General features: G+C 44.3%; 1 long non-coding RNA gene across 4 annotated transcripts in view; it reads left to right on the top strand.

Annotated features, from left to right (window-relative positions):
• The first annotated feature begins 4,905 nt into the window (after positions 1–4,905).
• Positions 4,906–26,628, top strand: part of LOC140686812 (uncharacterized) — a 137,104-nt gene continuing 115,381 nt past the window's right edge. For 2 of the 4 annotated variants that reach the window (XR_012060769.1, XR_012060767.1), the window contains exons 1-2: positions 6,621–6,796; positions 7,079–7,193. This is a non-coding gene — a long non-coding RNA (uncharacterized lncRNA). Of the gene's footprint in view, positions 4,973–6,299; positions 6,529–6,620; positions 6,797–7,078; positions 7,194–26,628 lie in introns of those variants that run through there. The other 2 variants (XR_012060770.1, XR_012060768.1) reach the window with 2 other exon arrangements.

Here is a 26,628-nt window from a genome sequence, read left to right as displayed (position 1 = left end):
TATAATGAATAAGCAAGCTTAGTAAGGTAGCATTTCAATTCAGAATGAACAAAATAAACAGGTATAAGTTTAATAAAATAAGTGCAAAAAACAGTACACTGAAAACTACAGAACATTGCTGAAAAAAATTAAAGATGCAAATCAGTAGAGACATAGCATGCTTATGGAATGAAGTACTCAATATTGTCGACTCGGAGAGTCTCAAATTCATCTGTAGATTCAGTGCAATCAATCAAAATCACATCAGGCTGTTTCTGACTAGGGTAGGTCTTGGAGTTGAGTCTTCTTGGTCAAACTTAATAGGTATCTTGTAGGCTCTTTTAACGTGTAGATTCAAATCTTCTGATATTTCTGGAAAGACTTCTTATGGTATAATTTTAAATGTTCATTAATCCTCGCAGTGGCTATAGGAGATGGAGTTTTTCTGCCATTTTAGAGAAGATGTGGGTGCCACATAATCCTCAATCCAGAAGCATGATATGTCTCTGTTTGACTATGGTGGTATTGTGTGCAAAACAAACCTATCCAGGGGATAAAATAGCATAGAATAGAACACGCACACACACAGAGACAGCAAAACTGGAGAAATCTCAATATCCTGGTGGAGACACTACACAAGAGATTATAAACGTTACTACTGGGGAATATTGGGCAAAAGGTACAAAAGATTTCTGTGTCCTTTTTTATGACTGTGTGTATACCTACAGTTATCTTGGATTTCAAAAGAACTCCCCCCAGATGCACAGGTCCAGATTCTCTCCTCCTCCAGTGATCCTGGGCCACTTTGTGCTTTGCTGGCTTTTCAGGTGACTTCCAAAACTCACCGAAGTGTGAGCCACTGAGCTAAGTACTGGTTGGGGGTGCAGTGGAAGAAAGTATCCCAGGTAGGAAGACGGCCTTTGAAGGCCCAAGGACAAGAACTTGGCGGATTGAAGACACACAAAAAAGCCTTTATGACCGATGACTGAAGATTAGGCTGGAGGAATGGGTTGCAGCCAATCTGGGAGCCTGATAAACTCTTATGGGGCAGCATTCATCTCTGAAAAGCTTAAAAAAATTCTCATGGTCACATCCTCCCACTGGAGATTCTGTCAGTTGGAGTAGAGTGGAGCTGGGGCATCATTTTTTTAAGACTATTTTTTAAGAGCAGATCTTACGTTTACAACCAAATTTAGAGGGCAATATAATAATTTCCCATACTTCCCCTGCCTCTCACATGCATGGCCTCCCCCATTATCAGCATCCTCACTGTGTCTCATCGCCAGAATCGGACATTTCTTACCAAAGGTGAAACTGCCTTGACACACTGTAGTCGTCCGAAGCCCAGAGTTCACCCTGGGGCTCCTTCTTGGTATTAGACTGTCTGTGAGTTTGGATGAATGTCTGCATGTAAGCAGCATAACAGTACCATACGGCGTATTTCCCTGCCCAAAACACCCTCTGCGTTCCACTTACTCATTACTCTCCCACTCCCAACTTTTGGAAACCACTGATTTTTTTTTTCTCCATAGTTTTGCCTTTTCCAGAACATCATATAGTTAAGATTATACAGTATGTAGCCTTGCAAGAGTGGCTTCTTTCACTAAGTAACATGGGTTTAAGGTTTCTCCCTGTATTTTCATGGCTTGGTAACTCTTTCCCTTCTAGCACTGAGGTAGTATTCCGTTGTCTGTGTTCCACAGTTTGCTTATCCATTCACCTACTAAAGAACATTTGGGTGACATCCATGTTTTGGCAGTTATGAATGATGCTGCCATATACATCTCTGTCTCGGTTTTTGTGTGGACTGTAGTTTTCAGCTTCTTTGGGTAAATACCAAGAAGCGTGACTGCTGGATCATATAAGAGAATGCTTAGTTTTGTAAGAAACTGCCAACCTGTCTTCCTAAATGGATGTAGTATTTTGCATTTTCACCAGCAATGATGGAGAGTTCTTCTTGCTCCACATCCTGTCCAGCACTTGATGTTGTCTGTGTCCTGGATTCTGGCCATCCTACTACGTGTGCAGCGGTATCTCAATGTTTTCATTTGCATTTCCCTAATGGTGTATAATGTGGAGCATCTTTTCATATGCTTATTTTCCATCTGTATATCTTTTTTCATAAGGTGTGTGTTAAGATGTTTGATTTGTTTTTTATAAGGTTTTTTTGTTTTCTTACTGTTAAGCTTTAAATGTTGTTTGTATATTTTGGGTAACAGTCGTTTTCATATCTTTATTTTGAAAATATTTTTTCCCAGTCTGTGGCTTATCTTCTAGTTCTCTTGATATTGTCTTTCACAGAGCAGACATTTTTAATTTTAATGAAATCTGCGTTATCAGTTGTTAGTCTCATGGATCTTGTCTTTGATGTTGTGTCTTAAAAGGCATCACCATACCCGCAGTCACTCACGTTTTCTCCTATGTTGTCTAATAGGAGTTTCGCATTTTACCTTGAATTCTATGACCCATTTGGAGTTAATTTCTGTGAAGGGTGTGAGGTCTGTGTCTAGGTTTATCTTTTTGTATGTGACTGTCCAGCTGTACCAGCACCATTTGTTGCAGAGACTAGCTTTGCTCCCTTGTATTGCTTTTGCTTCTTCATCAAAGATTAGTTATCTCTATTTATGGGGTCTATTTCTGGACTCTAGTTGGGTTGTGTTTTTTGATGCACTCTGTCAATCTCTGTCTTTTAATTGGTACATTTAAACCACTGGTGTTCAGATCACTTTTACGGATATAGTTGGATTAATATCAACCATGTTCACTACTGTTTTTATTTGTGGCCCTTATTTTTGTGTTCCTATTTTTGTCTTCCCCTTTTCTGCATTTTGTGGTTTGAATTGAGCATTTTGTACAAATGTGTTTTCTTTCTTTTCCAAGCATATTGTTTATCCTTCATTTTTTTACTTTGTTTAGTGGATGTCCTACAGTTCGCAATGTACCTTTACAACTAGTCCAAGCCCACGTTCAAATAACAGTATAGCACTTCACAGGAAGAATGAGTACCACCTAATAACAAAAATGATGCTAACTCCTCCCTTCTGCTCCTGCATCATTGCTGCCTTTTATCTCACTTATGTGTAAACTTACATAAGGATATATATACACATACATATATATATATATATACACACACACACTCACAAGATATATGCAAAAGGAAAGCATACACGATCAAACACATTGTTGGTGGTGTTATTTTGAACAAACTGTTATCTGTTAGTTCAGTTAGGAACAATTGTTCCTTCTTAGATGTTTTACTTTTCTGTATGTAGATCTGAATTTCTGATGTATATTATTTTCCTTCTTCCTAAACTTCTTTGAATATTTCTTGCAAGTCAGTTGTACTGGCAACAGATTTCCTTAATTTTTGTTTGTATGGGAAAGTCTGTATTTCTCCTTCACTTTTAAAGAGTAATTTCACAGGGCACAGAATTCTATGTCAGTGTTTTTTTTTTTTCTTTCAACATTGTGAATATTTCATTCCACTCTCTTCTTTCTTGCAAGGTTTGAGACGTCAGATGTAACTTGTACCTTTGTTCTATAGGTATTCTTTTTTTCTCCTCTGGGTTCTTTTGGAATTTTTTTCTTTATTTTTGATTTTCTATAGTTTGAAGATGATACATGCCTAGGTGTATAATTTTGTTAGTTTGTTCTGTTTTGCAGCTGTTCTGTTTAGTGTTTCCCGAGCTTCCTGGTTCTGTGTTTGGTGCCTGCCATTCATCTGGGGGAAATTCTCAGTTGTTACTGCTTCAAATATTCCTTCTGTTCCTTACTCTCTCTCTTCTTCTGGTATGCCCATTATGTGTATATTTCCACATTTTGTAATTGTCCCATACTCCTTGGATATACTGTTCTGGTTTTCTCAGTCTTTATTCTCTTTGCTTTTTAGTTTTCAAGGATTCTGTTGCTGTATCCTCCAGCTCAGAGATTACTTCCTCAGCTGTGTCCCATTTCATAATGAGCCCATTAAAGGCATTCTTCATGTCTGTTACAGTGTTTTTATTTCTAGCCTTTCTTTTTGGCTCTTTCTAAGGATTTCCATTTCTATACTTACAATGCTCACCTCTTTTGTTACATGCTGTCTACTTTATCCATTAGAGCCCTTAGCATGTTCATTATAGCTGTGTTACAGACCTGGTCTGATGATTCCAGCCTCCCTGCCAAGTTTGGTTCTGAGGCTTGCTCTGTCTTCACATTGGGTCTTTTGCCCTTTGGAATGCCTTATAATGTTTTCTCTATAGCCGGACGTGATACACCAGGTAAAAGAAACTACTGTAAAGAGACTTGCAGTAAAGTGATGGTAACCTGTGGGGGCAGGAAGCTTTCTGTGGTCCCGCGTTTAGGGAGTCTCAGTCTCTTAGTGAGCCTGTGCCTCTGGGCTGCGCGCTTCACAAGGGTGTCTCAGCTTTTTCCCCCTTAGGTGGGACAGGATGGATAGCGTGGGCTGGAGGTGGTTTTTTCCCTCTCCTGGGTCAGTCAAAGCCTGATGATATCCCAGCAGGCTTTGCTCTGGTTAATTAGTTCCCCCTGCGGGCAGACCGGTTACAGAAAGCCGAGTGCTCCGGCGTGCTTCAGTACGGTAGCTTTCCTGCTCGCCCTGCCAGACGCCTGAGGGCTTTTCTCTGACATTTACCGGGGAACCTAGTCCAGCCCCGCAAGGTAAATATTGCAATATTGTTGGGCTCCTATGACTGGGTCCCCACTGGGGTTTTAACTCTCGGGGTTGTCCATACTGAGCCTCCAACAGTCTGTGAACTAGTTCAGGCTTTCCTACCCTGGCGTCTTATTTATATGCAAACCCCACGTCATTCTACCGTTGATCCAGAGTAGAAGTCCAATGAAAAGGGCAAAGGAAAAGCATTGAAAAATTTTGACTAGGGACATGACTTAATCGGATTTTTGTTTTAAATCCACTCTGGCTTTAGGGAGAAAATGGACTGATGAAGATGGAGAACAAAGAAAGAGCTGGGAGGCCACTGCCGACACTGAGGTGAGTGGTCCTGGTGGGGTCTTACGAAAGGGGAAAGCTGGCAGGATGAATGCATGAATTTTTAGTTCTGTAACTGGCAAGACCTTGTAATTGATTGGAATGAGACTGCAGGACAGGAGTGTTTTGAGACCCAAGGGCCAGAATGTGGAGAAATGCGACAGTCAAATGATTCTAAAGTCGATTGTGGCGCTTGATTGATCAGTGAAGAAAGTAGCGAGAAAGATCTCCCCGTGATCAGCAAAGTCCAGAATTAAATCAGTGGGACCAGAAGCCACTGAGGAGGCTTCAGACTCTTCAGCCAGAAGGCAACACAGGTGCTTTAGGGACTTGATCCTGTAGCCTTCCCTAAATCAGCAGGAGGGGGACACAACGTGGCAAAAGTGCTCAGTTACTGGCGAGGCTTGTTAAGAGGTGGGATGCCCGGTGAGACGGAGAGAAGGTAATTAGGAGAGGGAAGACTGAGAAGGAAGGGCACTGTGAGGAGGCTAATTAGAACAGCGAAGGTGTTGAGTAATTATAGGCCAGAATTAGCGTGATAGCGGTGGGGCTGGAAAGAAGGGGGTCATTACAAGTCAAGTTAGAAGGCTGACTGGAAGTAGAGAGTCGTGGAGGAGCAGGCCCGGAGCCAAGAGGACATAGAACAATTGTAGGAATGGGGCTGGGAATAGGGGGATAAATGGGGAGCAGGTTTTGGTGGAAAGATGAGGGGTTTGGTGTGGAGCTTGTTCCATTGGAGGTCGAGGGGGCTAAAAGGAAGCGTCCATTCAGGTGGCAGCTGGAGAGAGAGGCATGGGGAGGTTGCCAGAGGATGTCCTCAAGCCACCAGCCAAGGCCAAGGGACATCCCAGTGAGACTCCATGTGTTTGCTCTGTGTTCAGTGTTGGCCTGGTGCACCGTGAACTGGAGTAGGGCAGGCTCACCAAGATAAACCAGGATGAACCTATGTTATTACACTTCTGAGCAGAAAAATCAGAGGCTGGCATTTGTAATGTATGGCTGTGGTGAAGGAATATTAAGGCAAGTGCCAAAGAACTCTGGATGCCGACGGGGTGGGGGCGGGGCTGGTTTATGGTGCTTCTGCTCACCTGTTACTGATTGTAGCATTGATTCGTCAGTTCGGGGGGTTGGCAAACTAGCCAGTGGACCCAATCTACTGTTTTGGTAAATGAAGTGTTACTACAACACAGCCCCACCTGTTCATTTACATAATCTGTGTGACTTCTTTTGTGCTGTAACAGCAGAGTTGATGAGATTAAAAAGAGACCACATGGGCAACAAACCTACAATGTCTACTACCTGGCCCTTAGCGGAAAATACTTGTTGACCCTTCCTCTAGTTCATCAGTGTCTGCACCGCTTTGTGGCTCTGAGAGTCTTGAACAACCCTACCGACCACCTCCGCCACCACCACCTCGGTATCCATCTGTTCATTCTCAACCAACACATCCTTTGTTATCAACAAGCCCATTTAAAGTTCTCTGCAGGTTTGTCGGCAGCTTTAAGTGAGTAGGCCGTGGGACCCAGGCCAAAGGTCACAATAACGCGCATGTGTATGAGGTAAGAAGTAAATGTACGCATGCGCCAATAGTATGCGTAGGCATCAGGAACAGTACGCATGCGCGGACAAGATATATTAAAAACAAATGCGCCACGCCGCCTCGCGCCATCTTGTTGTACTAGAAGAGAGTGCTGTTCCGCTCCATGTGGGCTCCTCACGCCATCCGTTTCGCGGCATGTCGGCTCCTCGCGCCTCTTTCCAGTTGGGCAGCTCACCTCGAACCCCTCTCCAGCCCCCCTCGGCTGACAAGGTTCCATCACCTGACAGGTGTGCACGGAGCAAGGCGCTCCCCTCCAGCATTCACCCATCCTTTCCCTATTTGAGTGGGATTGACCCCAGTCCTTTGCCATTGTTACTAATTAAAATATCAGCTCTTTACCCATTCAAGTTCAACATTTGAGGAAAGTAGAGGAACATTTTTTTTCTTGCCTCCCCTATGCATGTGGAAGGGTCTAACCCAGGAGCTGCTTAGAGAATCCAAACAGAGAAGGGGGAGGGAAATGTTGGAAGAATTTTAGGGAAACTAAGCCATGATTTCTAAACCCTCAGAAACCTGAGATTGACCAGAACCCTGCCGAGCTTCAGGGCATTATGGTTCAATGAACAAATAACCGTGTGGTCATTGAAGTCCGCTTGAACTGGGAACACAGCTACAGACAACACAGTGAGTCTCAGTGAGTGATCCTAATGTAGTTACTTGTCATTTTCCCTGCGTGATGAGGCAGGGGGAGCCAAATCCCCGAGCCAGTGGCCAGCAGGGGAGCTTGTGGCAGCTTCTCCACCTGGAGCCATCCTCTCCATGCTTTTCCTGGGCTCGGCTCTCGTACCATCTGCTTTGGCCTCCATCCCTTCATTACCGCTTAGAGTTGCTGCTGGCCCCCATCCCGCTGCAGCATGGATGCTGGGCTTTGTTGTGGTCAGTGTTTGGATGTTCTTCCTGTAGGTTGGTCCTGTTGAACAGTTTAGCAACAGCCTTCACTGTTCAGGTACTTGGTCCTTGCATGCAATTAAAATATATTTGTTCATTGTGCTGTGGTTTGTAAGGTGCTACAACTAACCCCACAAAGCCTAAAATACTTACTGCCTAGCCCTTCACAGGAAAAGTATTCTGACTTCTTCTCTGGGCTGTTCCTAGCATAAACCTGTTGAGTCAGCGTGACAGTGCCATTTTACTGATGAAGAAATAGAGGTTCAGAGAGAAACTCCCCCAAATGATGCATGCCGTTGAGATGAGATGCATGTGGAGGTCTGTCGTCCTCCAAAATATATCTTGCCTGTACTTTTTATTATATCAGGTGAATTTGGCTAATTGTGTGGCTCATACTTTACTGAAGTGATAGAGTGGATTATAAAATGATTTTTTTTCTCCCTAAAGCAAAATAAAGTGACATTTTAAAACCAAATAATGAGAACTGGTCCCTTCAGGATAATTACATACAATGGCATATTTACTTTTAAAAGTAAATCATGTTTTACGGCAATTTCTAAGTTAATGAAATGATTATACCACTAGCTCCGTGGATTTTATTACCCCATGCTTTTTGCAGGACACCTGAGACTTGTAGGCAATGAACGAATTGATCGCCCAGTGGGAATCTAAGGCCAGAGCCTGGATTGCCCTCAGACATACCCGTATGTTTGCACATGGTGCTAATGACCCAGTCCTTCACTCAAACAGGTGTTCTGTGTTGGTTAAAAACCTTCCCGTTTGATCCTGTAACTCCACAGATCTCGGTTTTTATGGTGTGTCCCAATCATATGGGAGCCCTTCAAAAGCAAAGGCCTAAGCCCAAGTCCCATCCCCCCAGATTAATGAATTGCTCTTTTCCTATATGTAGGTAGTGCGGAGAAACTCTGAGAAGAACACTTTTGCCAGTGACTTGCTGTTTGAGGACACGTACCCATGGGTTATGGTCTCCCTGGCAGGAGGCAAAGTTAAAAATTCCTGACTTAAATGAGCAAAAAGGGAATTGCATATGTTATCTCGAGGGTTTTATTTCTTGCTCTGTGCGGCCGTTTTTTTTTCCTTATCAGCTGGTCCACATTCACTTGACGATCTTCAGGAGAAAGGAAAGGCCAGATAGTATAGGTTAGTCATGTAAATTAGATGTAATCAGCTTTCAGTTATCTGGGGAGGGAGAAAAGGGTGCATAGTCCAAACTCAGAAGTGAAAAATCAGATCTTTATTGTTTATTATCTACAAAGCAGCTGCTTCAGAATTAGTAGCTGTCCTTGCTAAACTGCAGATTTTGGGCTCTATCCCAGTTCTACGGGATCAGGGTTTTCAGGGAGGAGGCCTGGGGAATCTGTGTGTTTTAAATGCTGTGCAGGTGTTTTTTTATGTACACTAAGTCATGAGGATGGAGTGTATAAGTCATATATTTCTACTGATGTCTGAATGTTGCCATGTTGAAAGAGGGTAGGGGAAAGGGACACACAGACATGGTCAGCTGGCAGGATGGTCCATTCATGTTTACCATATGTTGTGTACACACACACGTTTAGTTACAGAGGAGTGTATGTGCACACACATGAATGCTTCATGTGGTCAAGCACAAGTGCACTTAGACATGTGCCCTTGCCCTCCCTCTGCATACAACAAGGTCTTAATCTGTCTGACTCCTATGTCATTCAAGTCTCAGCTCAAATGTCACTCCTGCAGAAAGATCTATGTTGACTCTTACAGCAGATTTGCGGCAAAAGTGTCTTTAATCCTGTTCCTCTTAGTATCTATGCCTTTTGCAATGCACCTTCTTTCATTAAGAGGTGGAGTCTGTTGCCCCTCTCCTTCAATTTGGGCTGGCTAAGTAAATTTACTTTGACCAATAGAATGCAACCAAAGTCCCAAAGTGTTAGTTATAAACCTCAGGGGGCCTTGCTTGCTTCTCTCATACTGTCAGAACCCTGTCCCACCATATAAATAAGCCCAGGCTAGCCTGTGGGGTGATGACAACCACATGGCCCAGTCACCTCGTCACCTCAGCCGACAGTCAGACATGTGAGTTGAAGCTGTTCCATACCGGCCAGCTACCAGCTGGTCCCTCACCTGACTGTAAATTCATAAGTGAGCCCAAACAAGATCAATTCTACCAGGTCTAGATCCACAGAACTGCTTAGCTTACCCCTTAATAAGCATGAGAAATAAAAGTTTTTATTTTAAGGCACTGTATTAAGAGAAATACTTGTTACTTTATTTTGAGTCACCAGATTTTGAGGAGCTTTGTTACACTGCAGTATGTAACTAATACAACCATTTTTTCAAAAGGCCTCACCTCATTACATCACCATTTTGTATATATTCTGTTTCCTTTTTATTATCTGAAATTAACTTGTTTTTTGACTTTCTCCATAAGAATGCAAATGCATTGAAATTAGAGTGTCTTTCTGTCATGTTTGCTGATGAATTTCCAGTGCTTAGAGCAGTGCCTGGCTGATAGGGGACCGCCAGCAAATACTCAGTGAATATGTTTCCTATAGGCATTCCTTACAAATTCAGCTTCGTAACCAGATTTTTCTAAGGCTTACTAGTAGAGTTTAAATGTACTCTCTGGTGGTGGGGGGTGTCTTAACAGGAGCTAGTTGGGTGTGGTTTGTCTGCTGTCTGATGGGTTACTGGAAAACACCAGCCTGAAAGATTACATAAGCAGCCCTGGGCGCACTAGGCCTACCGTGAGGGCTGCAGTGTGCTCACGCACCTGGTGTCCCAAGCGGGGCGTGTCACATTTTGTTTTAGTTTCAAGGTCTTTCTGCTGCATTCGTGGCTGTTAAAACTTGGGAGGTTGGGGAGAGATTTTAAAGATATTAAATCTTTTAGACAGGGCTTCATATTTTCCAGGGCATTCATTGTCTGTGACACTGTTCATAGGTGATGTTATTTGCTTCCTGTGCGTTCAGAAGGAAATCCCATGTGACTTGCTCTTGGCAAGAACATTCAATGCTGGGAATGAATTCTGTTCTTCCCTGCCACCTGAATGTTCCTGACATTGCTTCTCTTTGGCATATCTAACCCTCACTTTTTCTTCCCAGTCTTTCTTCTTCCAAACGTGACAGTTAGTGGTCAAGACTCATCACTCTGAAACCTTATCCGGAGCTGGCATACAAGCTCCACATTTAACCATCCATGTGACCTCAGGCCAGTCACAGAGCATTCCTGTTCATCAACAGGGTAATTATAGTACCTTCCTTGCAGAACTATTGTAAGAATAAATACGTAATACGTGTAAATCTCCTGGACCAGTGCCTAGGAGCATAGTAAACACTAGGTAATCATTAACTGGTGATGGATTTATTATTGGCATCCATTATCATCAAATAATTTTGGACAAAGTAGGAAAATGAATCTTGGGATCTAAAGTTATTTATCAGATTCCTGTAGTAGGGTCATTAATAATTAGTAATTTTAACAATTACAATACCTATATTTGATGACTGCTTACCTTGTAGCAGACTAGGCACTAAGCACTGGAATACTGTATACTCCTGTCCACTGAAGTCTTGTCATGACCCTGTGAATTAGGTGGCTTGTTGGCCTTTTACAGATGAGACAGTCTAGGCTCAGACGGGTTAAGAACCTTGCCCAGGGTTGCACAGACAATAAGACAGGGTTCAAGTTCAAACCTGGGCAGGCTGACTGTATACCACCCAGTTCTACCTCTGGCTACCCACAAGAGAAACAAAATTTAGTGAGTTTGAAGTCACCTAAAATAAGAGACCACTCATACTAATGATGCTATTTCTGTACAAGGCTGGAAACTTAGCTTTGCATGTGACTTAGGAATTTGTGAAACATTTCCCCTTGTGTGCTGTTATTCACTGCAGTCCTCAAAACATTCTTGGGAGGTAAATGGCCTCCTCTCTTCCAACAAACAGGGCATCAGGGGTTGGAGAAAGGCAGTCACTTATTTTAAATTCCACAGCTATTAAGTGGCAACATTTTGACATTATCCAGAGGCCCCAGGTCCAAGTCCTACACGCTTGTGACAGTACTGTACTGACTGGCATTGACTTACTGATTTGAAATCTCTAACTGTAAATCGCTGAGATTTTAGGCATATGCTGGAATATAATTTTGTAATATTGGACAACAGGTATTCTTTAAATGCATGTGGGCTTAAAATACCACTATAAAGAGGAGATTTAAGCTACTTAGAAGGACAAAATATTTTGGGATACTTTAGAGAACTCATTGCCTATATCCAGCTAATGTTTTATAGAAATCAATTTTTTTAATCTGTTAATTTTTTAAAATCTTTAAGTCCTAGGTCCATTTCTTGGTCAGAGTCTAATTTTACATTATATAGAGCCATGTTTCCTGAGAGGCCGCTTAAAATAGGTTTTAGGCAGAAAAATTAATCAATATAACTTTGTGAAATGTGGTATTAAGCAGACTTCTTTTGGACACTTTCCAGCCTTTATTATATTAACGTGTGCTGTGAAGCTCTGGAAACAAAGCACACAGCCTCACAAGTGTGTTTGTTCACGGAACCCCCAGCTCAGGGGTTGGCAAACTACAGCCCAGCTGCCAAATCCAGCCTGTGGCTTGTTTTAGTTTAGCCTGTGAGTTAATAACGTTTTTTCTTTTATATTTTTAATGGGTTGTTAAAAACAAAGAAGAATATGCAACAGACTGTATGTGGCTTACAAAGCCTAAAATATTTACTATCTGACCATTCATTGGAAAAAGTTTGTGAAACCAAATGCTGGCTTCAAATAACATTATTATGATCCTTGCCACCATCTTGGTAGCTTATCTCTAAGATGGCCATCAATAATTTCATCCCCTCTTACATCTGCAGGTGAACCTCCCACCAAAAGGTGATGTCTGACCTCCCATTCCTTGGGTCTGGGCTGACCTGAGAGTTCACTGGCCAGTAGAATATGGTACCAATGATGTGATGGTAGTTTTGGACCTAACCATTACATAGCTGCAGTTTCCACCATTGTCTCTTATAATCCTGAGTCACCATGTAAAAAAATTCAACTACTCTGCTGGAGATAGGTCCTAAGACAATTTGAACAGATAGGGTGACCCAGCCTAGCCTCGCCTTGCAGCCATCCCCGTCAGGGTACCAGGTGTTAGTGAAACCAGACTTGACTCTACAGCCCAGCCCAGATGCCAATGGAATATCATAAATGACCATAGTTTTGATGCCAGGAGGAGCAGAGTAATTGGCCATTTAAGCCCTATCTGAATAGACCTGCTTGAAATAGAATAAGATAGTTGATATTTTAAGCTCCTGTTACCCAGCAGTAGATGACTGAGACGATCCTCATGCACACCCTCGTCTTTCCCATCATTGTCGTTTTGCAGACAGTCTCAGGAACTGGCATCTCCTGCAGCTCACTTCAAGAAAATCTGATTTTGAGAATGTAACTCTGTCTTTAGAATTTAGTATTTTCATTAATTTACACAGGCTATTCCACAAATGGTATAAATTAATGAGGTTTACCCTAGTAATTACTTTATCAGTTACCATCATACGCAGAGGACTGTGTCAAGTGTGGTACACCTGCTAAAACAAGATAGCAGCCCAAACCTCCGAGCCGCTTAATCTCCTATCTCCAACTCTGTCTTGCAGCTTGTACCACTGTCGGGGACTGATGATTTCAAAAAGCTAAACCTCTGCTATCTAGTTGTAGCAAAATCTCTTTAGGGAGTTATAAGATCACATCAGGAGAAAAAAGATCTGCACCAAAGCCCAGCACATAACAGATGCTCAGTGATTGTATCTTGCGGATGTTCCTTTCAGATTGAGAAGGGCATCATTCCTTCACTCCTGCATGGTTGATACTTTCTCCTTGTTGTTGACGACTCTGCTGCAGAAGTCTTGTATAAGCAACAGGGCACCCTGATGGCTTGATTTAACCTGTCACAGTCCTGATGACAAGTCTTTAGCACCCCCACTGCCTGCAGAACATCTCACGTCTTTATCTGTGCCCGTATGCCCTTTCACAGTCCAGCCCAGCTTACCCTCCATCTGCTGCCTGAAATGTAATGTCTGTGAATTTTCCTTGTACATGGAACACACCACGTCGTCTTTTGCCTCGTGACTTTGCACATGCTATTTCCTCTTCCCTGAATGCATGTTCCTGCTCTCCCGTGAAATGCATGGCATTTCTGACTCTTCATTCATCTCTGGTATGTTTTCAGACCCTCCATTCCTTCCCTCCTCCAGGAGGGATTCTGTCCCATCATGTATACATCTGTTACCATTTTTACCATTTGGTTAAAATTGCTCTTCTAGAGATTAGTTTTGCTTCTCTAAGCCTCAGTTTTTAAAATCTGTGAAATGGGAATATGATTGCCTACCTGGGGCTTGTTGTGAGGACTAAGCAAGATACAGTCTGTGTAGGCACCAGGGACATGCTAAGAAAAGGGCCCTCTGAAATCTTGGCTATCTGACTTTCTGTTCACGGAGGACTGATTGCCCTCCTCCACCTCCTCCATCACGTTCTGAGCTGCTCCCCAGCTCGCACTGTGCCTCTGTTCTTGCATCTGTAGTGCCTATCAAGGACTAGGTGCTCGGTAGGTAAGAGCTGAATGCACAGGTCTTTCTAGTCTTATTACTTAGCCTGACTAGTTGCTGACTTTTGATTAGAACAGCTACTCATTGGAGGGAAACATCTAAATAGAAAGATAACACAGCTGCAGAAGTCCTCCTTTAGTTTTGGCACGTTATATATAATATGTGGGAAACAGCATGCTAGACGTGGTCGTTTGTCTGCCTCCATTGATGATGACCGTACATATGGTCATTTTTGCTGTGAGCTGTGTTTTCTTGGTGGACAGCCAAGGCCAAATCCTGGCCCAGCCCCAGTTCTTCCCTCAAATGACTCAGTGCCTTCCTTGCAAGGAAGGGAACAGTGAAGACATAACAAACTCATATTGCTTGCAGGTGTCAGGTGTCAAAATCTTCCTTTTTACTTATCCTTGCTTGCTGTGTCTCTTCCAGCTACCTGGTGTGTATTAAAACAACACACTGAGGTACAACTTCATTTAGATGCTCTTGCCTTCCCCGCTAATTGATTTTGGAGTGCTATTTTTTTCTTAACATAATTTATTGTGAATTCAGCTAAGCGTTTATTGTAACGACCTATTTTTCATTGTCATGTGCAATGACTTGGAGTGGACAGCAGTCCCATGGTACAAGTTGGATTTGTGAGCAGAAGGCTGGTGGTTTACGTCGGCTTTCTGGTCCCCTGTCAACCTTCAGAGAAGTGTGACTGGTCCAGAGTGCATCTGCAGGTATCGCCTTGTGGCTGTGGAAAAGCAGAAGGATCCTAATCCTAATCTGCTGCCCTCCCCTTTAATGGGCCGAGAACAAGAGGGGTCTCACAGGGCCAGAGACAACCGGATTGCTTAGACTCCAGGCAGTCGACGCTTAGGTGCCTGAGATTCAGGCAAGTTCTAGGAGACAGCAGTTGCTCAACACCTGGAAACCTGGGCCAGAACCCGGTAGTGGGGAGGCCTCGTTGAAGCAAGATGGCTGCTAGACAGGCCGTAGCCCTGTGGGAAGTTGAGTTTGGCTGTGGCCCCTCCAGGTGAGGCGGAAAGGCCAACATCCCAGAGAGCTTGTTGCCAAGCAACCCAGAGAAAGAACCTGGGGTCGTTCATTGGACAATCCTGCTTAACCTCCATACACATTTTGCTGCTGTTGCACTCCATCGTTTGCATCCATAAATCCAAAGCCAGAAAGTCAGTGAAATTTCCTTGATCCTCTAAACATGTATCACAAAAATCAGTCCAAATGGACTATAAACAGATGAATAAAATAAGAATTTTAATAATTTATACCTGAAAGAATACCATGAGTGAGTAGATGTAATAGGGATAGATTTAGAGGAGAGATCTTAGTCTTGGAAGCTCTCTTTCCCATTTCCTTTCTGTTTTATTTTTTAATGTCCACAACCATTGTGTTGCCTTCCATGTCTGTGATGCTGGCACAGTGGTTTATCAGTGTGGGCAATCATGAAGGCTGCAGTTGTAAAGCAGGAGGTTATTTCTAGTAGTGGAACATAGGTAGTTGGAGCACATACTCACCTCTGCCAGCCAACCAAGATGATGGCTGGCGTGGAGTGTCGGCTCTAAGCGCAGCTCCCCTAGCAGGGCGTGCTCACGCTCTGCTTCTGTTCCTGGCCCCGGCCGCAGCACCGTGCTCTGACTGACTTCAGCTGCCAGCCTGTCTCAGCCTGAGGAGTGTTCTCTAGCGGCCGAGACCATCCTGCTTCTAAGTCGTGCAGACAGAAATACCAGAAAATAAATGCCTCCTGAGACCAGCCCCCAACTAATGAGTGAGGGGGACTCCCTTGCCTTTGCTGGGGTAATTTTGCGGGCACAATTCGCTATTAGTTCTCAGAGTTTCCTGGTCAGATTGTTCTAGTTACTCCCAGAGGAATCTTTCTTAATGACATGCCCCTTGTGGTGTGTGTTCTGTCTCTTTTCTCCCCTCTACTACTGGGTTTCCTCCCAAATAAACTTCTGGTCCTCTTTTTATTTTCTCTGCTGCTGAGGTAAACCAAACCAAGACAAGCTCAATGAAAAATTCTAGGAGTCCATATGTCTTGGCAGAGATCCCAGAATCTAAATAAACTGAGTGGAGAGGTCCCATGAAAAGAAAATGTCACTAGGGTCCCAACCTTGAGAGGAAATCCGGGAAATTTTACTGGTGGCCCCGACATACCCCAGGTATACCCAGCTGTAAAGCTAGAAACCTTGTAGAATCGCCCAGTGAAGTAGCTTTGCAGACGGTTTACTTCTGGGATCTGGCTTTCAACTGTGAAATGCCCTGGATCTTTCCTGCACCCTGGAGGCGAAGGTCAAGGTGCTTCCTTTCCAGCACTGAGAAGGCTCACAGCTAACCCAGAACTCGTACACCCCTTTCTGTCTGTCTTCATCTCTTTTTGTTTCTAAGGTACACACGGTGGTAAAAGGGAGGGCAACAATCATCTTTTAAAGAGACCACAGACCTGCTACTGGAGAACGTTAAAGAACTGTAACTTGCAATTTGATAGCTGAACCTAATGACAGAGCTAAGGAATTAAAGAAACGTAGTTTTAGGAGGAATCTTGAGAATCTTCTAGTCCAGAGACCCAGCTAATATCTTTGAATCGCTCTGACCTGCTGTTACGGTAGGCAACCAGTAAATATTCTCTGAGTGTCTGTTTGAATTAATCAAGTGTCCTTCTGACAAGGCTGAATGTAGCTGTAATTGAGGGATGGCTCTCTTCCGGGGCGTCTTCTCCATGCTCATATGACCCCATTAGCAGTTCTTCCTTCTGCTCTCCTCTGCCTTCAGTCCATCCCTCTGCTTCTTCGGGCCCTAACGAAGAAACTCAAAGCTGATTTACCCTTGAGCTGCATTCTTTTTAATCTTATGTTTTTTAAGAAATGTTTTAACTAGTTTTGCAGTTAGTTTTTCAGGTAATCTGCTCATGAATTCTGGTTATGTGCTCATGATCATTTTCATTGTTTCCCTCTAAACAGACCTTTCCATGTGTAATTTCCCTTAAACTGCAGTTCCAAATAGTGAACAGAGGACCCTAACTGACCTAGTGGTCTGTACAGCGATACTGAAGTGTGGAAGTTCATTAAAATCTGGGTGGTGCTGTACTTCTCTTGGCTGCCAAGGCACCAGATACACCACTGCCTTTTCCAGCAAGCTTCTCATTAGGTTGGACCAGTTGGCAAGTTTGAGTCTTACGTGGTGGATCGGTTTTCAGAAGCAGCCAGATGATGCTCAGAGTTAAGTTGAATTACTAAAGGAGGTAGTATGGATAGTAACTTTTTTTTTGGTGAAGATAAAGCTTTCGTCAAATGATTGATTGGTTTTTATTGGGTGATTCCCAAAGAGGTCTCTGTTCTAAAGCACGGGCCTTGTCTTAACTTGTGCCTGGTTCTTCAGAGATGATTAGGGGCCAAAAATGACAATCTCAGCCACATTTCACTTAACTAAGAGTGTGATTAATTTAATAAGATGCTAAGTCTGTTAAAGGAAGTGGGATCAAAGGTTGTGGTTCTCATGACTCGTATTGAGCTCCCCAAACTTCTGGCCATCCCTGCAAAGTCCCCTGAGATCTGGCATCTGAGTGTCCCCAGGCAGCTAAACTTCAAGGTTAATGACTGAGGTGACAGGTAGATCTTATGTCCCTAGGCCCCTGTTGCTCCAGTTTCTTTGGGTCAGTTTTTCTAGTGTCTGCGGTAGTCGATGGCTGTTACTCAGAATGACTCAGATTTCTCATTTATGCATCGGTCTGGATGTTATGGGATGCTTGCTATTCTTTTGCTAACATGCAAGAGAGGCTTGAAGTTAGCTCTTGGCGGGAGTTCAGGCAGAAGAGAAAGTCTGGAATTGGATGTAGGGTATGAGGACAAGGAAGACAGCAAGAATGATGCGAGGGTTCTAGCTTGTGGTTGGTGGAACCGCTCACAGGGAGAGAGAGTATTGAAGGAAGACCAAGGCAGGCCTGACACTGGTGAGTTTGATTTTGGACATGTTGAGTTGGAGCTGTCTTTGAGCGATCCAAGAAGAAAACAACATGCATTTTTGGATGTATTAGTTCTGAATCTTAGAGGAGAGGTTACACTCAGAAAGAGAAATGTATAAATCATCTGCAGATAGGTGGGATGGATATGGTAATTTAGGGACATAGTACAGAAGAATGAGGGAAATGGATTTATAGAAAAATCAGATCAGTAAGAAGGGTAGGAAGAAATTAAAGAGATTGCTCTATCACAGAAACTGAAAAAAAGAATATTTTGAAAATAAAGGACTGGTCAGTACTGATGTATGTAGCTGAGAAGCCTGGTCAGCTCCTTAAAGAATACTCTTTGTGTTTACGTAGATGCCTTTGATATGCCGAGTGAAATCGTTTTAGGAGGTGAATGAAAATTTCCAAGCTTTCACATGTGTGTATGTAAACTACTGCAGTTCCAAAATTGGCTCTAGCATCACATCTCAAAGAGAAGTTTCCTGGATATTCATACCATGGCAGCCTTATCTGAATCAGAATGGAAACTGCTGTGATGATAATCTCGAAGACAAGAGGGTCTTTGTTACTTACGAATGAATTCTGGTGAATTTAGGAGTGTAGGAACTGGGTACATGTGTCTTTGTGAATTGAGGTTCCCTCTGGTGATATGCCCAGGAGTGGGACTGTTGGAATGTCTTTTTTTGTGGCGCCTCACCTCGGTGCATCAGATCCGGCTGTGCGAGGAGCACCAGGCACCCCAGATGCCCGGGCGGACTCTGCCGGAAGTGAGAGGCACGCGTAGCAGGCCAGCTGCGCCCGGTAGGTCCCCTCAGAGAAGCTCTGCCTATGACTGGAGCCTTCTGAATGCAGAAAAGAAGGTCCAAGGGAGAGGGAAGAAAGGAAAAGAACAAAAGGGGACAGAGAAGCAAATTTTGCCTGGAGGTACGAGGCAGCAAGCTCCTGCTGGAGTCTAGAAAAAGAACCCTGCCTTGGGTTTGTCATAAAAGATTGATTCATGTTTTAATTCTAAACCTCCTCTATAGTGGGCAAGTTTGAGGTTTTTAAAAAAAGATTTTTTTTAGTACAAGTAAGAAGTTGTCAAGTTTTTAAAGCTATTTTTCCTTTAATCTAGTTAACTGAATGTACATGTGCCTCATAGGTTCTTGGAATTGCATGACCCGGGGGCACCCTACGTTCACCCCAGTTGGGGGTGTGCTAATGCAGTGCTGGCTGCCCTCTCGTGCTCTCCCCGCCTATTGTTACTTCCCATGTCAAAGGAAATGGGATGTAACATTTAAATGCTGCCTCAGAAATTGCATTAACTGGTGGTTGTGGCATAACAAGGAGAGATTAAATTGTTCAATTTTTTAAAAACCCCTGTGTATAGCTTTGCAAGCAGTGCCACTAAAGAGGTGCAGGATTCACGAGGGGAACGCCTTCCCCTGGGTAAACACAAAATTCCACTGACTCAGCTGGGATTAAGGAGAGAGCAGGGGCCCGGAGTCTGCAAATTCCTTGCTTACCAGTGCAGTTTCTAATTTTTGTTCTGTTGCCCAAAGATCGGCTCTGTCTCTGACAGGCCAAATAACTCAGAGACCGGGTCCTGGAGCTTAGAAGAAAAGAGGCAGCTTTCTTACGTGTGCCTGGCGAAGGGGAATCAAAGCCGGCTAGTGCCTTCAAAACTGTGAACCCGCCTTAGGGCTGGGGCTGGGTGATTACTTAGCCACAGCTCAAACAATACGGCATCCATAACAATCAACAGAATCATTTTCTCATCAGCAGACTTGGAGTGGCGTCAGGATGCCTCCAGGCGACCACTTCTGTAGAGGCCAGTGGTTGTCACTTTCCCATCTCTTTATCTTGGTATTTAGCCTACTTTGTGAGGGTACAGTTCTGTGACCTCCTTGGAGACTGACTCAGAGACCAAGCATGATGATAGCTTTTGATACTGGAATAAAGTAGAAACAGTGAGATTAATAGCTTTAGTTTTAGCAATGGGCTTGGAACTGAGTAGCAGCCGGTCAGTCAGATCAGTGGACCCTTTGAAGGGCGAGCATAAGAATAAGTAGTCTGTTGGCCTGAGTGCAGCCATTTCATTAATCCTCCTTCAGTTCTGCTTTTGTTGACTTCTAGGTGCGATCCTTTCCCGTGGAAAATGGGGGCTGCACTGAGTGAGGAGACAGGACACGACTCTGTGATGTGGCTTGTCACTAACTAGCTGTGTACGGCCTGGGTCCAGGGACACACCGCTGATGAGTGGCTGAGCTGGAATTAGGTTTTGTCTGAGCCGCACTTTGCTTGTATGGAAAATGCACATAACATGGGGGTTGGACCAGACAGGGGTCCTTAGTATTTACTGTAGCAAATTTCATTTCCCTAGGTTTTGTCTCTTCTCCTTTTAGTCCATTTCTGCTTGAAAATAAATACAGCCCCTCCAGAGTCTGTGGGATGCTGATACCCATGAAACTCGATCATTTAGCTTTTTAAAAGATACTTAGATCACATCCAGCTTTGATCATGGGCCCAGTGTTACTGGTGCCTCTGGCTCAGGGACCAGTGCCGCGTTTGCGTGTGAAGCAGAGATGCCCGCAGAGTAGGACAGAGTGGCTGGGTTTGCAGACTGTCACTGGCCGCTGGAGGCAGCCCTCATACTGCCTAGAGCACTGCCCCAGGCGGGGACCACGCGCTGGATGAAAGGCAGCCAGACTGCTGCATCTCCTAAGGAGCAGAGGCTATTGTGGAGTTGGATACCTTCCAGAGACTTGGTCACGTTGAGGGGATGAAACATGGTTTCTTGAAAGAAACGGCAGTGTTAACATGAACATCAGGGTGACGCTGGGGCTCGGCACGAGGGACAGCGCCGGCCAGAACTGGGAGGACAAAGTTGCGATCTTCGCATTTCTGACTGCCTTACAGAGGCTCCCCTCTGGACATCACCCTGTGTACTGAATTCTAAATTCATTTCTCCTCTTGCCTCACCTTCAAGATTTTACCTCTCACCATCCAGCTCCTCAGAACACATCCAGATTCCTGAGCAAACATCACCTCTGTCCTAATGGCTACAGTGGAATCTTACATCCTCTTTGGAGGCAGGGAGACCTCATTTTGAACTCCGGCTCCGCCACTGGGCATGGGTTTTTAACCTGTTTTTCAGTTTCTTTACTTACAAGGAGGAAGACGTGCAGAGCGTGGGGATGATGTAGGGGAAGATGCCATTTATTAAATGCTTACTTGGTGGAACAGTTTAGCATAAGCAGAGCACAGAGATTTCCATTTAATTCATTTTCTAAAAGATCTATGTAGTAGACACCATTATCTGCGTCTTACAAATGAGGAAATTTGCACTTAATTTACACAAGGTTTTGCAAGTCATGGCAGAGCTAGGATCGAAAACCAGCTCTGCTGGGTTTTAGGACCTGACTCCTGATGATTATGTTAGGTTCCCGTGGCTGCTGTAATGAAGAACCACAAACTGGGTGGCTTACAACGAGGCAAATTTGTCCTTTCTCTGCTCTGGGGGCCAGAAGTCTGAAATCAGGATGTTAGAGGGACTACGTTGCTTTTGAAAACTGTAAGGACAATCTTGTCTTGCCTCTTCCAGCTTCTGGGGCTTGCTGGCATTCCTTGGTGTCCTTGGCTCACAGATGTCGTCCCTCTAGTCTCTGATGTCCTCATCGCCTGTGTCTTCTCCTTTTATGTCTGTGTCTGATTCCCTCTCAGAAGGACACCAGCAGTCCTATTGGATTGTGGGTCTGTCCACCCTGCTCCAGCGTGGCCTCCTCTTTACTGATTACACCTGCTGTAACCCTGCTTCCAGATAAGGCCCCATTCTGTGGTGCTGGAGGTTAGGACTTCAACACACCATTTTGGGGAATATAATTCAATTTATAGTAGTTGTGACAGTGTTGAAATAAATACCTGAAGGTTTGTCATGAGGAAGTAATGAAGTAATACCTGTGAAGTATCCGGCCCATTTCTTATGTTTTCTTCAGCGATATTCTTGGCCAAATTAAAAAGAGGAAAAGCAAAGATGTGAACCCTTTTTATTCTACCACTGATGAACTGAAATGGAGGTATTCTGTTAGGGGGAAAGTACATAGAAGCTAGAGATGTACGTGATTCAGTTGAAGAATTCTGCTTTGGTCAAAGAGGCATGGTCCGAGAACCAAAGGATAATTCCAAAATAATTAAAAATTTTCACTTGAGTCTCTAAATTACCAAGAAGGAGGAAAATAGTCCAGTGTGCTAGTTCTTAGAACTTCCTTTCATTTTACATCCATTTCCCTCATGCACCCAAGACCTTCTGCTCCTTTGTCTCCCAACTCCGTGATTCCCTTCACTGCAGGGCTGCCCTGATGCCTCCTGCCCCCTCCTTCCTGCCTTTCTAGTTTGGTCACTTTCTTTGTATTCTTGCCATTCTGCATCACAGATCTCCAGGGTTCAATCAGACAACAGCAGAACCCTCAGGGAAAGTTCTGGATGGCAAGGCACAGATCTGGCTAAGCTTTTTGAGTAAGCAGAGGAATGGACAATCATGCTCATTTCGTCTCCTCACTTACGATGCTGAGTTACCTTGGGGTGGAGATAATGTTCAGCTTGATTCATGCATCAGCCCTGCTGAGTTTCCAGGGGGCTGGACATAGAGGCATCTATAGGGCATCAGCTGGGTGACTGTTAGAGGGTTTAGTCCACGCAAGACACTGTGGTAATCACCGGGGACTTGGATACTTTATACACTGACATGGCTACATTTCAAGCCCAAGGTTTGAATGCACGGTGGGTTTCCAGAGAGCCCCCTGGGGGAGCCAGCCCTCAGAGCCAGCTCAGAGCGGCAGGAGATGGGAGGCAGATACTGAGGTCAGATGCACCTTTCTATCCAAGATTCACTGTTTAACTTGGAGAGATGTTCTTCAGGTTTGCATCACAGGGTCTTGGGTCAAGGTAGAGAATTCATGAATCACAAATTCAGGGATGGCATACATTTTCAAGGAATTATAAAAAAGGTAACAAGAATCAGATTCTGGAATAACTTCAACTGCCTGGAATAAGCAGTCTATGCCAGGGAGATTAAATTTAAGAGGGATGAGTGTAGTTTTATGCGTATCAATCCAAAGAAAACTCTAACTGCCAAGTCCGGGTAAGGTGGGGGCATCACTGAGAAGCAACCCACTGAGCAGTGATGTGGGGTTTCAATTTGCTGCTGGCTCAGTAATGTCCGTTCATTGGTGTGACAGCAGCACAAGTGTAAATATCATCTGAGGCATCCTTGGTCCTCACAGAATGGATCGGCTATTTCGGGAATGTTTTGTTCAGTTCTCTTTGTGCTTTAATAGAAATATTGAAAAAACTACAGCTTGTTTACTGGACAGCAGGCTGAGTGGCAGAGACAAAACTGAATCTCTACTGAGAGAGGCCAGCTTGGTCTGGAGAGAGAAGACCATCTGGGCAGCCACAGCTCAGAGCGTGTCGTCTGGCTTGGTGTGGGTCCAGAGGAAAGAACTGGGACAAACGGTGGATGTTGTGATAAGATTTCAGTTAATAAGGTCACTTATAAATGTGACCCATATATCAACAAAGATTTTCCTGCCAATTCAGGTGTTGGAATTCCGTTCCTCCACCTGTGGAAACATAATGTTCTTTCCAAATACCATCTTGTATGGTGCCAGACAATTCACTTACAAGGAGTTTATGTTCATAAAAGACTTGTCTGAAGATTTGGAATGATGAAGTGATTTAAACCACAGCATTTAAAGAAAGTTCTCAAAGTTCAGTGTTCACTCTTCCAACTTTTAACTATTCCTCAGCCACTTCCACGACTCAGGGTCCAAGACCCCACTCGGTTGCTCAGCATTTTAGTCCCTATTCCCCTCCTTCTCCCCTCTCTCTCTGTTGAGCTATTTCGCTGTGTCTTTTCTTGCTCGGACTCACACCAGCTCTTGTCCACAGGGTCTCACCTTCTTCACATAACAGGCTTGACAAATGCCTTTCGTCCCTCCGGGCTGCTGTAACAAGACTATAGACTGAATGGCTTACGAACAACAAACATTTATTTCTCAGAGTTCGGGGACGTTTAAGATCTAGGTGCTGGCTGGTTGAGTGTCCGGAGAGGACTAGCTTTCTGATGCGCAGGAAGACGTTCTCCTTCTGCGTGCCCACCGGGTGGGTGGGGTGTGGGCGGTCTCCGGGGTCTCTTCTGTAAGGACTCTGGTCTCATTCCTGACGGACCCGCCCATCTGTTCTGACATCCTGCCTACTTAGCGCTACATTGTGAATGGTGTCTTAATTGCTCAGTGTGGACCATAAAGCCACTTGGCAGGGCTGCTATTAGATTGATTCGGATTATTCATCTAACAGGCACGTGTTGAACCCTCCCGTGTGCCTTTTATGGCGATAGGAATGTGATGTATGCCAAAAGAAGACAGCATGCAGCCCTCATGGAAGTGAGAGTGTCGCTGCTGGAGACTGAATGTTTGGGTCCCCACCACATCCAGGTGTTACCTCCTGACGATGTGACAGTGACAGTTTTAGAGGTGGGGCCCTTAGGAGCTGATAATGTGATGAAGATGAAGTCCTCATGAATAGGATTAATGTTCTTATAAAAGAGACCCCAGAGATCTCCTCGGTCACTTCTACCATGTAAAGACATAGCAGAAAAACAGCCATCTGTGAACCAGGGAGTGGGTCCTCACCAGATACTGAATCTGCCAAGACCGTGATCTTGGACTTTACAACCTCCAGAACTGTGAGAAATTCCTGTTGTTAATAAGCTCCTCAGTCAACAGTATTTCTGTTATAGCAGCCCAAACAGACTAAGGCAGACACCGTATTGCGAAGGAGGTGTTCGTGCCTGTCTTCCAGGAGGACCTGTGTTGGATATTTGGCGGGAAAGAAACATAGTAGGTACATCAGCTTACCCCATGGGAGCGCCCAGGCTTAGGGCGCTTCAGATGCTCCCTGAGGAGGTGTGTGTCTGGACTCCTCTTCTTCCCTGGTGGGTCATGGGGTTAAACCCACACTGGCCAATGTATCTCAGTGACTTGGTGTCCTGCTCTGCTCTGCTCTGTGGCTTCTGAGTGATCGTGCTTTCATGCTGTGTGATTATCGGTAACGTTCACACTCCAAGAGGCTGCGGGCTGATACAGTTGACAGTACCATCCCTGGGAATTCCCCGGGGCAGGAATTGTGAACATAATTATGGTAGAAAATAACAGAATTCCTTGGGGAGGAACCTCTTCCACCTCTTCAGAAGCACGACATAGTTTCCTTCTTGATAACGCAAATCCCAGGGGAAGGTGTTAAAAGAACTTTGCATTGACGATGAGTGATGAGGCCAAATGACAGAAATGGAATATAGTCCCTTATGCCTCTGGTAAGCAGAGCACAACCAAATAGTTCAGCTTCAGATTCCTAGAACAGTAAAAGAGACAGTGTGATTCAGTTGGCGGAAAGAGAGGCTGGGACCTGGGGAGGCGGGGTGGCGTTTTAAAGCTGTGTCAGTCATGCAGAAATCTCTAAGCATTTTAGCAGGAAAAGATTTAATCTGGGGTTTAGGTGTCACAGGCTTATCTATTGGGCTGGGGTTGTGGTTCTACACTTTGCCCCCAGAATGGCTCCCTCTCTGTGAGCTAACAGACTGGGAGCCTGACTACTTCCTGGGCTCTGGGAGGAGCCCTAGCAGTTTTATATTGAAAATGTGTATTTGTAGCACCACTGGGTGCAATAGCCAAGACATGGAAGCAGCCCAAGTGCCCATGAGCTGACCGTTGGATTAAGATGTGGTTTATATATACACAATGGAGTAGCACTCAGCCATAAAAAAGAGTGAAATAGGGCCACCTGCAGCAATGTGGAGGGACCTAGAGAATATTACGCTTTGTGAAAAAAGTCAGAGACAAATACTATATGATACCAATTATATATGGAATCTGGAAAATAATACAAATGAATGTTTATGGAAAACAGAAACAGACTGACAGACACAGAAGACAAACTCGAGGGAACCAAAGGGAAGACGGAAGTGGGGAGGGACAAATTAGGGGCATAGGAGTAGCAGATACAGTCTGCCATATGTAAAATAAATAAGCAACGAGGACAGACTGTATAGCACAGGGAATGACACATACTGTCTTGTAACAACCTCGAGTGGAATATAAGCTGCAAAAATCCTGAATTCGCTATGCTGTGCACTAGAAACTAACCCAGTATTGTAAACTAACTATACTTCAGTGGGAAAAAAGGAAAATACGTATTTGTTTCCTTAAAAGGCCTTTCTCATAATAGACATGGCAACCCAGCAAAATGTGGGTTGGTCCTGTCTCAGGGCAGTAAGGACCAGTAAACTTGCTCCTACCTCTGGAGCCACCCCTGGAGTTAGGAGCCTAAGATGTTTCCCCGTAGTCACCAGACTGGGAGTGAAGTCACTGGAATTGGGCAGTGTCCTCTGCGTCTATGAAGACTGATTCTTGGCACCAGCAAGAAAAATGGACACTGAAAATAGCTTAGAGAAAACTTGATTCCAAGACCTTGCTTTCCAGGGGAAAAGCAGACAGAGCAGGAAGACAGCTCAGTTGTCTTCTCCTTCCGCTGCTGTGAAAGACCCCCCTCTATGGCAAGAAGCAGCACCAGAGACA

The sequence above is a fragment of the Vicugna pacos genome, chromosome 17 (assembly GCF_048564905.1).
Source record: "Vicugna pacos chromosome 17, VicPac4, whole genome shotgun sequence".
NCBI lineage: Eukaryota > Metazoa > Chordata > Mammalia > Artiodactyla > Camelidae > Vicugna > Vicugna pacos.
The sequence above is the reverse complement of the archived record's forward strand: the minus strand, read 5'-3'. Positions and strand labels throughout refer to the sequence as shown.